The following is a 14,305-nucleotide window of genomic DNA, read 5'->3' as shown; positions in this document are numbered from 1 at the left end:
GTTCCCTCCTAACTTGTAGCTGCCCCATTGCTCACTGAAGGCATCCAAAACGGCATGATCATCTCGATCCAGTTAGGGGAGGGGGCAAAGCCTTGAGGAGAATGTGCCATTTTTAATGAGCTGGGCCTGGAAATGACACTCATTTCCCTCTCCTATTGCATTAGTTAGATCTCAGTTACAAGGACACATTTAGCTGTAAGGAAAACTAAGAAATACAGTTCCTTGCTGGGAAGCTGTTTGCCTGTTAACAACTCTACACTGAAGAATGGGAAGCTTGTATGTTTTTTGAACAGTGAATTGCTTCTGCCACAAGGAATGACTAAAAGAACTCATAAAAATCCAAGAATAATTTGTTTTATATTTAAAATATGCTTTGTAACCATTTTATGTAGTTATTTTGAAACACAATTATCCTTTAGGTAATTATATCTATTAATGTATTCATATGTGGTTATATTAATATTTTGTCTTTATATTACTTATCTGAGGCACAATTGAATATAAACTAATGGGATTAATATGGTATTAAGGGAGGTTACATGACTGAATAATTTACCTGGCTTTGAACTGGATCATGGAAAAAGCAAGAGAGTTCCAGAAAAACATCTATTTCTGCTTTATTGACTATGCCAAAGCCTTTGACTGTGTGGATCACAATCAACTGTGGAAAATTCTGAAAGAGATGGGAATACCAGACCACCTGACCTGCCTCTTGAGAAACCTGTATGCAGGTCAGGAAGCAACAGTTAGAACTGGACATGGAACAACAGACTGGTTCCAAATAGGAAAAGGAGTATGTCAAGGCTGTATATTGTCCCCCTGCTTATTTAACTTCTATGCAGAGTACATCATGAGAAACACTGGGCTGGAAGAAGCACAAGCTGGAATCAAGATTGGCGGGAGAAATATCAATAACCTCAGATATGCAGATGACACCACCCTTATGGCAGAAAGTGAAGAGGAACTAAAAAGCCTCTTGATGAAAGTGAAAGTGGAGAACAAAAATTGGCTTAAAGCTCAACATTCAGAAAATGAAGATCATGGCATCTGGTCCCATCACTTCATGGGAAATAGATGGGGAAACAGTGGAAACAGTGTCAGACTTTATTTTGGGGGGCTCCAAAATCACTGCAGATGGTGACTGCAGCCATGAAATTAAAAGATGCTTACTCCTTGGAAGAAAAGTTATGACCAACCTAGATAGCATGTTAAAAAGCAGAAACATTACTTTGCCAACAAAGGTCCATCTAGTCAAGGCTATGGTTTTTCCTGTGGTCATGTATGGATGTGAGAGTTGGACTGTGAAGAAAGCTGAGCGCCGAAGAATTGATGCTTTTGGACTATGGTGTTGGAGAAGACTCTTGAGAGTCCCTTGGACTGCAAGGAGATCCAACCAGTCCATTCTAAAGGAGATCAGTCCTGGGTGTTCTTTGGAAGGACCGATGCTGAAGCTGAAACTCCAGTACTTTGGCCAGCTCATGCGAAGAGTTAACTCATTGGAAAAGACTCTGATGCTGGGAGGGACTTGGGGCAGAAGGAGAAGGGGACGACAGAGGATGAGATGGCTGAATGACATCACTGACTTGATGGACGTGAGTTTGGGTGAACTCCAGGAGTTGGTGATGGACAGGGAGGCCTGGTGTGCTGCGATTCACGAGGTTGCAAAGAGTCGGACACAACTGAGTGACAACTGAACTGAAGTGAACTCTTCCTATGTAGTTTCCTTAAGTTTTCTAGGTTCGAGAGCTGAATGTCTTGGTGCATGACCCTTCCTCAGTCTTCAAGGTCAGCAGCATAGCATCTTCAAATCTTTGTCTGCTCTTGTCCTATTACCTTCTCCTCTGTATTCAAATATCCCTGCCTCTCATTTTCTAAGAACGCTTGTAATTGCGTGCGTGGCTCATCCACATAATACACAATAATCTCCATATATCAGTATCCTTAACTTCGGCAGAGTCTGTTGCCTTAGAAAATTAGCAATCACAATTTCTAGCAATTAGGACCTGGGTGTATTTGATAGTCAGTATTTAGCCTATGACAGTCTGTTCTCTCAGGTCATTCCTCTAGAGCACAGTTTCCTTAATCTCACACTATAATGAACCAACTAAATCTTTACTTCTATTCTGAGGTTTTAAATTATTTTTTTTCAGATTTACTAAATTATGCTTTATATGGTGAACAATGTAAGTAATTAGAGAATTATTTTTTTGCTGTTAATATTTACTAATATGGCATAAAGTACATCCAGTTTAATGTGGTGTAAAAAACTCAAAAGTTTTGCTTGTAATTTAGATGTGTTTAAATTCCTGCTTCATTTACATTTTAGCCATGTAAACCTGAACAAATTACAGCTCTAATCTGAACTCATTGCTCATATCTAAAATAATGTTGATAATACTTCATAGGATTATTGCAATAAAACATTAATAAAATGTGATTTGCACTGTTTATTGCAAAATTACAACTAAAAATGGTTTACCATTATGCTACTTTAATTTCATTATAAATAGACTTCCTGAGGAGGAAAATGATTCAAATAAATGGCTCTAAAAATCAGATGAGTCCTCAGTACGTATGTCTATGGAATCTACTTAGTCACTGCTGACAAAGTAGCAAGTTCTAGAGCACTTCTCTAGTTAGCTTCTTGCATTTAACTTGTGTGGATCCTTGGAGAGCATTTTTTTCCACTGGTTTGTAAACACAAGTTGTTAAGAGTATTGTATGTAGTATGGGTGGTTCTAAATGCTTCATTTGAATTTGTTCTGTAATATCAGGCTGTTCCCAAGGCAGCACTTTTGTAGTTCTCATCTTGACTCATCTGTAAACCTCTTACACCCTTGTCAGCAAATATGTAGCCACAGAACATACACTAAAGCAGATGTCAAAAAGAAAGATGTGGGCACTGTTCCATCATCCTGCACTACAGGGATAGCTTGTATATGTGATGATCGAATGGAATGAATTGTTAAACACAAATCATATATTCTTTTACAAGGGAAATAGTGGGAGTTAGGACAACTGGTTTGTGTTATTGTTCTGGGAAGAGCAGAGGAACAGAGTCATTAAAATGTATATACTTATATATTTGCTTCATAATTTCATGAAAGCTTCTTAGTAGATATAAAATCAATGAGAGCAGGAGCTTGGCACTGTAGTCCAGTGCTTATTAGGAAACATCTCACTCATTACCTAGCTCATAAATACGTTGATGAACACATCAGTAAATATTTGCTGAATGAGTGAATAAATGCTAAGGCTCAGCGGTCTTCTTTCATGGAAATGGAGTTGCAGAGATTAGGTCACTATTCCCTCAAGAGGAGTGTTATATGTAATGGTATCTCCTGCAATCTGTATGAGAGAGTAGGCAGTTAGGACTTATGACTTTATTATGATTTTCTAAAAATTGTCACTGGTATCAGATACTGTTAAATTTTATTTCTCTTTGACTATAAACATAGGAATATTTATATTAAAATGTTTTTTTCATTTCTTTGGTTCATAGCCACTATGAACTGCTTTGCAATGCAACTGTGGATATTTGATGAAAATAACAAGTATACATTTTGTTCAAATAAACATTAATCACAATGTAATTCTCTCATCAGCCTGTAATTGTACTGTTTGTGCAGTTATAGAATGCCAATGGAAATGTAAAAATGTCATTACATATAGGCCGTTGCTTAGTCTCGCAGGACAAAAAAAACAGTATCTCAAGGTGGACCTCTTATGGTGAGGTAGTCATGATCTGGTGAAAGGAAATCCCCCCCAAAATAGATATGTGATAATGATAAATGTGAACTAAAGTGGAATGAAGCGAGGTAAATCCCCAGCTGCAAAATATGGCAACTCCTCTATTACAGGCTCAATGGGCAATCTGGTCAAAGAATGACAGTCCTCTCACAGGAGGAAGCTTTAATGTTCTCTGCTCCTGTAAGCAACTTTAGTCTACTTAGGAATTTCTATTCCTTTCAAGGATCCATGGATTAGGTTTGATCCTTCTCTATAACCAAACACATGGGCACACACATGTACACACATCTCATATTCAAACTGCTGAAAATAAAACACTATGGAAATCTTGAAAGCAGCCAGAGAAAAAGGACACATTATATATAGAGAAGAAAATATAAGAGTGTCAGCTGACTTCTAATTGGAAATCAGAAAAGCCAGGAGAAAAATTGAGTGACCCCTTTAAAGAGTTCTTTTTGTTGTTGTTTTTAAGTCAATTATATCTAGAAAAAATATTTTTCAAAAATGGAAAAGAAATCCACAAACCTTACACAACTGATAAATTTCTGTAGACCTTAATACACACATACATTCACAAGCATTCACACACATATCCAAATGAGTATAAGTAAAACCAAGGTAATCTGAACAAAATTCAGTACATTGTATTCAATATGTCAGTATCCTGGTGTGACCAGGATACTAGTTACCACGGGGGAAAACTTGGCTTTGCATACAATGGTTCTTTCTGTATTACTCATTATAACTGCAAGTGAATTTACAAATGTCTTCAGTCACAATTTATTTATTTATTTATTTATTTATTTTTATTTTTTTAATTTTAAAATCTTTAATTCTTACATGTGTTCCCAAACATGAACCCCCCTCCCACCTCCCTCCCCATAGCATCTCTGTGGGTCATCCCCATGCACCAGCCCCAAGCATGCTGTATCCTGCATCAGACATAGACTAGCGATTCAATTCTTACATGATAGTGTACATGATAGAATGCCATTCTCCCATATCATCCCACCCTCTCCCTCTCCCTCTGAGTCCAAAAGTCCGTTATACACAGCTGCGTCTTTTTTCCTGTCTTGCATACAGGGTCGTCATTGCCATCTTTCTAAATTCCATATATATGTGTTAATATACTGTATTGGTGTTTTTCTTTCTGGCTTACTTCACTCTGTATAATCGGCTCCGGTTTCATCCATCTCATCAGAACTGATTCAAATGTATTCTTTTTAACGGCTGAGTAATACTCCATTGTGTATATGTACCACAGCTTTCTTATCCATTCATCTGCTGATGGACATCTAGGTTGTTTCCATGTCCTGGCTATTATAAACAGTGCTGCGATGAACATTGGGGTACATGTGTCTCTTTCAATTCTGGTTTCCTCGGTGTGTATGCCCAGCAGTGGGATTGCTGGGTAATAAGGGAGTTCTATTTCCAGTTTTTTAAGGAATCTCCACACTGTTCTCCATAGTGACTGTACTAGTTTGCATTCCCACCAACAGTGTAGGAGGGTTCCCTTTTCTCCACACCCTCTCCAGCATTTATTGCTTGCAGATTTTTGGATCGCAGCCATTCTGACTGGTGTGAAGTGGTACCTCATTGTGGTTTTGATTTGCATTTCTCTGATAATGAGTGATGTTGAGCATCTTTTCATGTGTTTGTTAGCCATCTGTAAGTCTTCTTTGGAAAAATGTCTATTTAGTTCTTTGGCCCATTTTTTGATTGGGTCGTTTATTTTTCTGGAATTGAGCTGCATAAGTTGCTTGTATATTTTTGAGATTAGTTGTTTGTCAGTTGCTTCATTTGCTATTATTTTCTCCCATTCAGAAGTCAGTCACAATTTCAAGTAAAATAAGAAAACAACGAAATAATCCCCCCAAAATAATAAGAGCAAATGCATTGAAAGTGAAGGAGAACAAAGGATAAACATGTAAAGTAGAGTGAAGTCGCTTAGTTGTGTCCGACTCTTTGTGACCCCATGGACTATAGCCCACAAGGCTCTTCTGTCCATGGAATTTTCCAGGCAAGAGTACTGAAGTGGGTTGACGTTTCCTTCTCCAGGGGATCTTCCTGAACCAGGGATTGAACCCAGGTCTCCCATATTGCAGGCAGACACTTTACCATCTGAGTCACACTTTTAAACATGTAAATGTGGGGACAATTTATAACCAGCTGATCAGTGCTAAAAGAAATATTAAAAGAAGTTCTTCAGGCAGAAGGAATATGTCCCCAAACAGAAAATTTGATCTATATAATCTATATATGGAAAATGAGCAGGGGAGGGAAATTTTTGAGTAGGATAAAGGATGGCTTTAATGGTGTATATTACAATAAACTTGTGGCTGAGTTGGTAAAGAATTTGCCTGCGGTGCAGGAGACCTGTGATCGACCCCTGGGTTGGGAAGATCCCCTGGAGAAGGAAATGGTTACCCACTCCAGTATCTTTGCCTGGAAAATCTCATGGACAGAGGAACCTGGTGGGCTGCAGTCCATGAGGTCACAGAGTCGGGCATGACTGAGCGACTAACACTTACTTACTTACAATAATCTGTAGCTTTATAATTTAAATTAAAAAGCTATAACATTCATGGGCTTCCCTGGTGGCTCAGAGGTTAAAGCGTCTGCCTCCAGTGCGGGAGACCCAGGTTCGATCTCTGGGTCGGGAAGATCCCCTGGAGAAGGAAATGGTAACCCACTTCAGTATTCTTGCCTGGAGAATCCCATGGACAGAGAAGCCTGGTAGGCTACAGTCCATGGGGTCGCAAAGAGTCGGACAAGACTGAGCAACTTCACACTCACACACATAACGTTCATACAGAAGACCCTTGAACTATGTGGATTTTGAACTCTGTGAGTCCACTTGATATGCAGATACTACTCTTCAAGATGAAATACTTCAATACTACACTGTCAGTAATTGGTTGTATTTACAGATGCGGCTTCTCAATTGCTAAGTTGTGTCCAACTCTTTGTGACTCCATGAACTACAGCGTGCCGGGCTTCCCTGTCCTTCACTATCTCCCAGAGTTTGCTCAAACTCATGTCCATTGAGCTGGTGATGCTATCTACCCATCTCATGCTCAGTCACCCCCTTCTCTTTTGCCTTCAAACTTTGCTAGCATCAGAGTTAGATTTGTAAATAGAATTGATATCTAAGAAACTCTCTTTGCATGATAAAGATAACATGTCAAATGTTAAAATTTATCATTAAATAGTGCTAGATAATTGGCCAGGTTTTGGAATAAAGTTTGATCCATACTTCACTCTAAAATATATTCCATCATTAAAGTAAGAAGATAATATATTGTTGAATATTTTTCTAATCTGAGTATTGACTGTCTTTCAATGTAGCATATAAACAATTTGTTTTCTTAGTATCTGAGATGAGAATTTATTTCTAGAGGAAACTCCTTATTTAGGAAAATGCTTTACTGTGCCTGAGATTTGCTGCTGCCTACCAATGGTTATGTCTCTTCTTTTTCCTGGGCATACTAAGACCATGTTTCCAGGCCATATTGTATCTAGACAGAGCAATATCACTAGTTCCTGCTAATTGAATATGTGTGTCAGTGATGTGTGTTAAGACCAAAGCCAAGAGCATTTGTTTCTTTCATAAACGCTCTTTCTCATTTTTGACCTCTGTGATTTGAAAGCAAAAAAATGGTAGAAATACAAATGGAAGAATTTAGAGTTCCTGAACACTTGAAGTTAGCCCCCTTTTTACCCCTACCATAGATAGCACTGATCATAGCTAAAAAGCTGTTGCATTAACCCCTGAGATTTTTGAAGTGTTTTTTACAGTAAATAGTCCACTCTGACCAAAACAAAGTTGTAGGACATAGCCTGGTCTATGACAACAAAAGTCACAGAGTCATAGTCAAAAGTCATAAGTCATTCTGCATTAATATTAATTTGGTATTTAAAGAAAAAGATCTGTAGATTAGAGGAAAGCAAAGAGTTACCTCCAAATAAGAGATATAGTCCATTCAAAAAAAAAAAAAAAAAGCCAAGGGTTTTAAGAAGAGGAACATCTTACTTTGAATGGTCATGTGGTTTCCACAGATTTGTACACAAAATTGCCATGTGTGAATAATTTGTGATAAACAAACAGGCTGGGTACTAGGTCTGGGTAAATATAGTTCAGAACAACAGTAGCCCAAGTGAGAGGGTAAAATGATCATTAAATTGAACTAATTCAGTGGAAACTGGAGCCCAAGGTGACAGAAAGTGAATTTCAATGTGTGGTTTTCTTTTGGTTTTAAGAAGTATAGTGATATCAGTTGACATATAGTTTAAATAAGGATAAGAATAATAGAAAACAATAAAAATAGATCTAGTTATTTTGCATCTTTCTATATTTACATCAATGAAAGTAAAAGATGAACAACAAATTTGCTCTATTTGGCAAAATAATTAATTCTCATGGATGATTTACAATAATAAAACTTGAATATTGCAGTTGAACAAATGGAAAATATTGAGCCAATTCATAAATAGAAAATTACAAATGAATAATATATTTGAAAAATGTTCACTCTCACTAGAAATCAAAAATGCAAATTAAGATGATAATGAGATACCGCTCTCACCTAGTGACAAAGACTCAAATAAGTACAATACAGCATTGGAAAGAGTAGATAATTGTTTATAGTATTGGAAGAATGTGAATTAGTATGAAGATTAAGGAGGTTAATTTGGTAATCCACAAATCAGCCTCTGCTTTGATTGAACTCCTAAATTACCTGAGGAATTAAAAAAAAAAAAAAGAGAGAGAAAATTTCCCTATATTTTTTGAAAACTCCCCCAAATAATTTCAGTGTGCAGCCTGGACTGAGAAATACTAATATATAAACAATTTTAAAATATCTTAATGCATGATTTCTAACTTCTTATCATCAGACTAAAACTAGAATAAGTAAAATAAATAAGATAAAAAGAGAATAAAATTGGTACACAAAAGAATGTTCAGTAATGTTTTATTAGTATAAATCTGAAATGACATAAAAGCCTGGTAAAGGAATATTGTAGAATATTGTACACAAATTAAAATTAAGAGAACATCCATAGGAAAATGTTCATTATCTGCTCACAGGGAGTACAAAATTGTATATTTTGTACAGGGAGTACAAAATTGTATATTCCAAATCTGTGAATCATTAGCTACACCTCCTATACGTGAAGAGAAATAGTACCAAATGGCATACATCAAATATTTAGTATAATTTAGCGCTGGGAAAACTTAAGAAACCTTTTGTAATATTATAAATATTATGTAGGAAACATAAACGAATCTAAAATCTTCCACTGGGATCTACAGTATGTGTGTGTCCTACTTCCGATAGAGGGAGAGAGATGGAACGGAAGAGAATACTTCATCTCTCCTGTTCTGTTGAAACTCTTCCACTGTAGCAGCAGTTCCTCTCTTTCAAACTGTCTTGCCAGGTCTTTCCCCCTTAATCTATCCAGCCAAAATATCCATTCCACTCCCCACCCCTGGACTGTGTCCAGGTAAATGATACCTTTAAATTACCTTGAAAGTGTGAGCCTCATAGCTTAGTAGCCATTCTGGCTTGCCTCAGATTTTAACTGGGTTAGGAAAGGATAGAAAGAAAAATTCATCTCTGGTTGTCCAAGATGAAATTTTTAATATACTTCCTGATGAGAAGTGTGCTTACACATGATGAATAGCCTGCAGGGTTATTCTTCCAATCGATTTCTATACATCGAGTTTCAAATGGTCTTGTATTGAATGCATGGGAGATTCGGTCATCATTTGTAGTGTTTATTTAATGGAAAAAATTTGTAAATAACATTTGTGGCTTTTCATCTGTTTGAAAATTGAGAATCTTTTGTAATGTACCTAAAGTTTTTGACAGAAGTATTGAGCTGTATAAGACATTGATTCATGGCAGCTAATAGTAGCCTGCTATGTTATCCTTATAATGTGGTTATTTGTGATAGTTAGAGAGCTAGCTCACTGCTAACGCTGTCTTAATCTCCCTCTTTTTCACTGAGGTCAGGGACTGTTATACTTGATTTGAGTCTAATTACTTTCTGCTGTCAAATGGCTAACGGGCAAGATTTGTTCTAAAATTCTATTTGTTGTCATCAGCTGTCTTGTTGTTAGGTACCTAGAGGGTGAATCAGAGAACTCAAAAGAAATATCTTTATTTCACCTCAGTGTCCCTATTATCTACTTAGTTCAGGATTTCAACTGTGTGTGTGGTCAGAGTCAATGACACTAGTTCCAAGAAAATTTAATGATAGATATTATCACTTTCAACTTAGTTTAAAATGGTTGGGTAGAGAACAGTAATGAAGGATTGCATCTTTAAATATCATAGGAATAGCTTTTAGTTATAGATATCAAAATCTTGAGAAACTTTTTCCCTAGGGTTAGCATTTGTCATTATAAAGCCATGGTGATAAATGGATTTTACTGGATGCCTTCTTTCCTAGAAATTTACCACTACAGATTGGACTAGTGAGTCTATATAAATGATGCCAAGCAATGCTTACTAACTTCACTGTTTAAATCTTTACACCCAGAGGAGGAAATGGCCACCTGCTCCAGTATTCTTGCTAGAAAATCCTGTGGACTGAGGAGCCTGGTGGGCTACAGTCCATGGGGTCACAAAGAGTAGGACACAGTTGAACGACTGAGCACGTGAGAGACCCCATTATGTTGTCACAACTGGGTGTTTATGGTGCTGTTGACATCTAGTATTCAGAGGCCAGACATGCTGCTTAACTTCCTACAGTGTGCAGTATAACCCCCACCATACAGGATTATCTGTTCTAGCTTGTGGTGCTAGGGTTGGGGAACCCAGCTCCAGATGGAAGAATGAGGAGCTAGTGAGCACCCGTAGATGTGCAGATGACTAAAACACAGCCTCTTCCTTCAAGAGCTTATACTCCAGTACATGAGATAGAGGCAGGTAGCTAGATAACAGAATGAAATGTGATTTAACTGGGTTAAGAGAACAGAAATAAAAGAACCACCTGCCCCACTAAGCAAAGGTGCCATGTGCGCTAGGCTTTAAAAGATGAAGCTTGGTCAGGACACAAGCTGGAGAATACAGGTGAAGAGAAGGATTACACGTGTCTTGGTGTTGGGGACGTCGCCAAGTAATCCAGTGTGACTCGTGTTCAGGGTTCTTAAGGAGGAACATTGGGAACTAGGTCGGAGGGCACTGATGCCATTGTGAAGTCCCTTGACTGTGTGTTACAGGCATAGGATGAAGAAAGTTGCTAGGCAGATGGTAACATGGTCAGAACAATCTAGTTAAAATAAGAATATATTAATTATCCCTTTGGTTAAAAAAGTCTTCTCTCATGTGAAGAATTGTTGTTATTTTTCAGTTACTAAGTCGTGTCTTTGTGACCCTATGGACTGCAGCATGCAAGACTTCCTTGTCCTTCACTATCTCCTGGTGTTTGCTCAAACTCGTGTCCATTATTAAGTCAGTGATATCATTCAACTATTTCATCCTCTGTCACTCACTTCTACCCTCAATCTTTCCCAGCATAAGGGTATTTTCCAATGAGTTGGCTCTTCGCATCAGGTGGCCAAGTATTGGAGCTTCAGCTTCAGTATCAGTCCTTCCAATAAATATTCAGGGTTGATTTCCTTTAGGATTGATTGGTTTGATCTCCTTGCAGTCCAAAGGATTTTCAAAAGTCTTCTCCAAGACCACAGTTCAGAAACATCAATTCTTTGGTGCTCAGCCTTCTTTATGGTCCAACTCTTATATCCATACATGACTACTCAAAAAACTATAGCTTTGACTATACAGACCTTTGTTGGCAAAGTAATGTCTCTGCTTTTTAATATGCTGTTTGGGTTTGTCAGAACTTTTCTTCCAAGGAGCAAGCATCTGTTAATTTCATGGCTGCAATCACTGTCTTCAGTTATTTTGGAACCAAAGAATAGAAAATCTGTCACTGTTTCCATTTTCCCCCTATTTATTTGCCATGAAGTGATGGGACCAGATGCCATGGTCATTTGTTTTTGAATGTTGAGTTTTAAGCCAGCTTTTTCACTCTCTTTCACCATCATTAAGAGGCTCTTTAGTTCCTCTCTTTGCTTTTTGGCATTAGGGTGCTGTCATCTGCATTTCTGAGGTTGTTGATATTTCTCTAGGCAGTCTTGATTCCAGCTTGTGATTCATCCAGCCTGGATGTTATACTAATGTAAATAATTAGTTTAACACTAATCTCATTCATAAATCTCTCAGGATCATCTCTCACAACACACAGTGGTATATTCTGGATCTTTCTAGAGGACACCAGAACCCTCTGCCCTGTCCTCTCTCATTATTCCTTCCCTTTACCCTGTATATGTGCCTGATTTATTTTTAAGTGTACAATTCAATAATTCTCAGTAAATTTATAGAGCTGTGTACCCATTACCATAATCCAGTTTTAGGACAGAGACCCATGTGGGCATTTGTAGTTAATCCCCGTTCCTACTCCCAGCCCCCAGCAATCACTAATCTGCTTTGTGTCTCTATACTTTTGTTACTTCTGGACATTTCATAAAATGTCCTTTTTGCTGCCAAATGATGCTCCAATTGGATATCTATTTCAAAGATCATGCTGGTTTTAGAAGGTAAGATAGATAAGAGGAAGGAATAGAGGCCAAGGGACCATCTAGAAGACCATGGTGGTTGTTCAGACTGTAGACAAAGGAGGCCTGACTGGTGGAGTGGTGGTGGTCATGGAGAAAGGAAGAAAGAGAAGTTACAGGCTTGGAAGACAATTTGCTCACATGGGGTTGGATAGGCAAGGTGATAAGGCTGAAGGAGGGCTAAGGAAAGGATGAGTGAACTGATGGCATCTCTGGGCAGATTCACACCTGGTTGATGGGGCCAAGAGTTCACAGATCCAGTCAGTCTTGAGAACCCTCCTGGTTTCCTGCTGAGAGGCCACCTCCTTGGATCTTTGGGATGAAGACACTGAGAACACGTCTGTCCCTGTGCTGATGACACAAAGCTGCGAGGAACAGCAAAGTTGGGATGATTCAGTTAAAAAAGCTTGGCAGGATCAAATGATGGGCCATGGCAGAATCTGGGCAGCTCTATGGTGGTAGATCTAAAAAGGCCAGGAGACTGTGGTTTTCTGGATACATAATTCTCTTCCTGGCATGCTATGAGCTTTGTAAGAACAAGGACAGTGTCTGGGGGTACAAGGAGGATCTCCTGAAACTGACCGCAATAGCTGGCTCTGGTTTTTGAGACCTCCTCTTCTCAGCTTCCTATGGGACTAGGAGCTCCTTTGATCCAGCAAGAGGCTCTGTCCTGCTTGAAACACGCATAGGCCCCAGGTCCCCACGTGAAAGGTGGGCCACTCCTCTAGTGTCCCTCCATTGGACAACAAACCCAGCATGCCTTTCCATGGGATGATGAAAAGATGGGGACCTCATCATTTTTTTTTGTGTGTGCTGATCTTTACTTTGTACGTTTCTTCTAATAAACTCTGCTCCTTAACCCTTAAAAAAAAATCTCTCCAAAATGGCTGATGGATTGATAGGGCAAATGATACTTGAAAAGCTATTGAGTTACTAATAATTCAATACATCTGAAGGAAATGTGTCAGTATAAAAGATGGTATATATATCTTAGGTGATTCAAGATTAATTTGATCATGCTATAGAAATAAGTATATCCTTGTTTCTGTGGTACTCCTACATTTATCCTGTGTTGAATTACTGTAACAAAGTAGCTAGGCCAACCTTGAACTTACCCAATTATGTGGCTAGGTATCTATATTGAAAATGGACCTCAAGCTGAGGAAATTGGAGCACTCATTTTTATGATTAATTTGGTTTTCAAATCCAACTATATTAAGAAACAGGCAAGAATGTGAGAGATTAGCAATATTTATATTTGCTTCCCAATCTGACTGCTTGTAATTTGTCTATAAAATGTAGTGAGTGTTTTTAAATAGAATGGATACAGCTGTTTCCATCTGAGATTTCAGATTGCATGATTCCCTAATCTCTAATTCTAACAGTATGGTGATGGAATGAGCAGTTTGTGATTGTATTTGCATCTGTGTATGTAAGAGAGAAATGTATATATACAATGCATATGTATATATCTGATATATACATTTATATCTAATATACATTTATAGAATATATATAGACACATTTCTAAAACTAGGTGAGGTGTTGATGTAAAATTTTAGGGTCCTTGATATTATTGACAAATTGTCTTCCAGAATATTAGTGCTTTTCACACTTCAACTCAGTGTTTTAAGAAATATTTCAGATGCAAACAAAATATTTTATTTATTAATGTATATGTATATACACAAAGTACACTAATATTATTTTTGAACAAAATTTTAAAATATGTTATTTATCCTCTTCATGAATATTTTAAAAAGCAATTAAATATTGATGACAATTATAATGAGTTAAAATATTATAATTATGGAAACATAACTTGTGTAGATAAAAAATTTTAAGATCCTTTATATTATTGACACACTGTCTACCAGATTAGTCCATTTCACACTTCCCATCAGTGTTTTATGAAATATTTCAAATCTG

The sequence above is a fragment of the Budorcas taxicolor genome, chromosome 7, assembly GCF_023091745.1.
Source record: "Budorcas taxicolor isolate Tak-1 chromosome 7, Takin1.1, whole genome shotgun sequence".
NCBI classification, from domain to species: Eukaryota; Metazoa; Chordata; class Mammalia; order Artiodactyla; family Bovidae; genus Budorcas; species Budorcas taxicolor.
The sequence above is the reverse complement of the archived record's forward strand: the minus strand, read 5'-3'. Positions refer to the sequence as shown.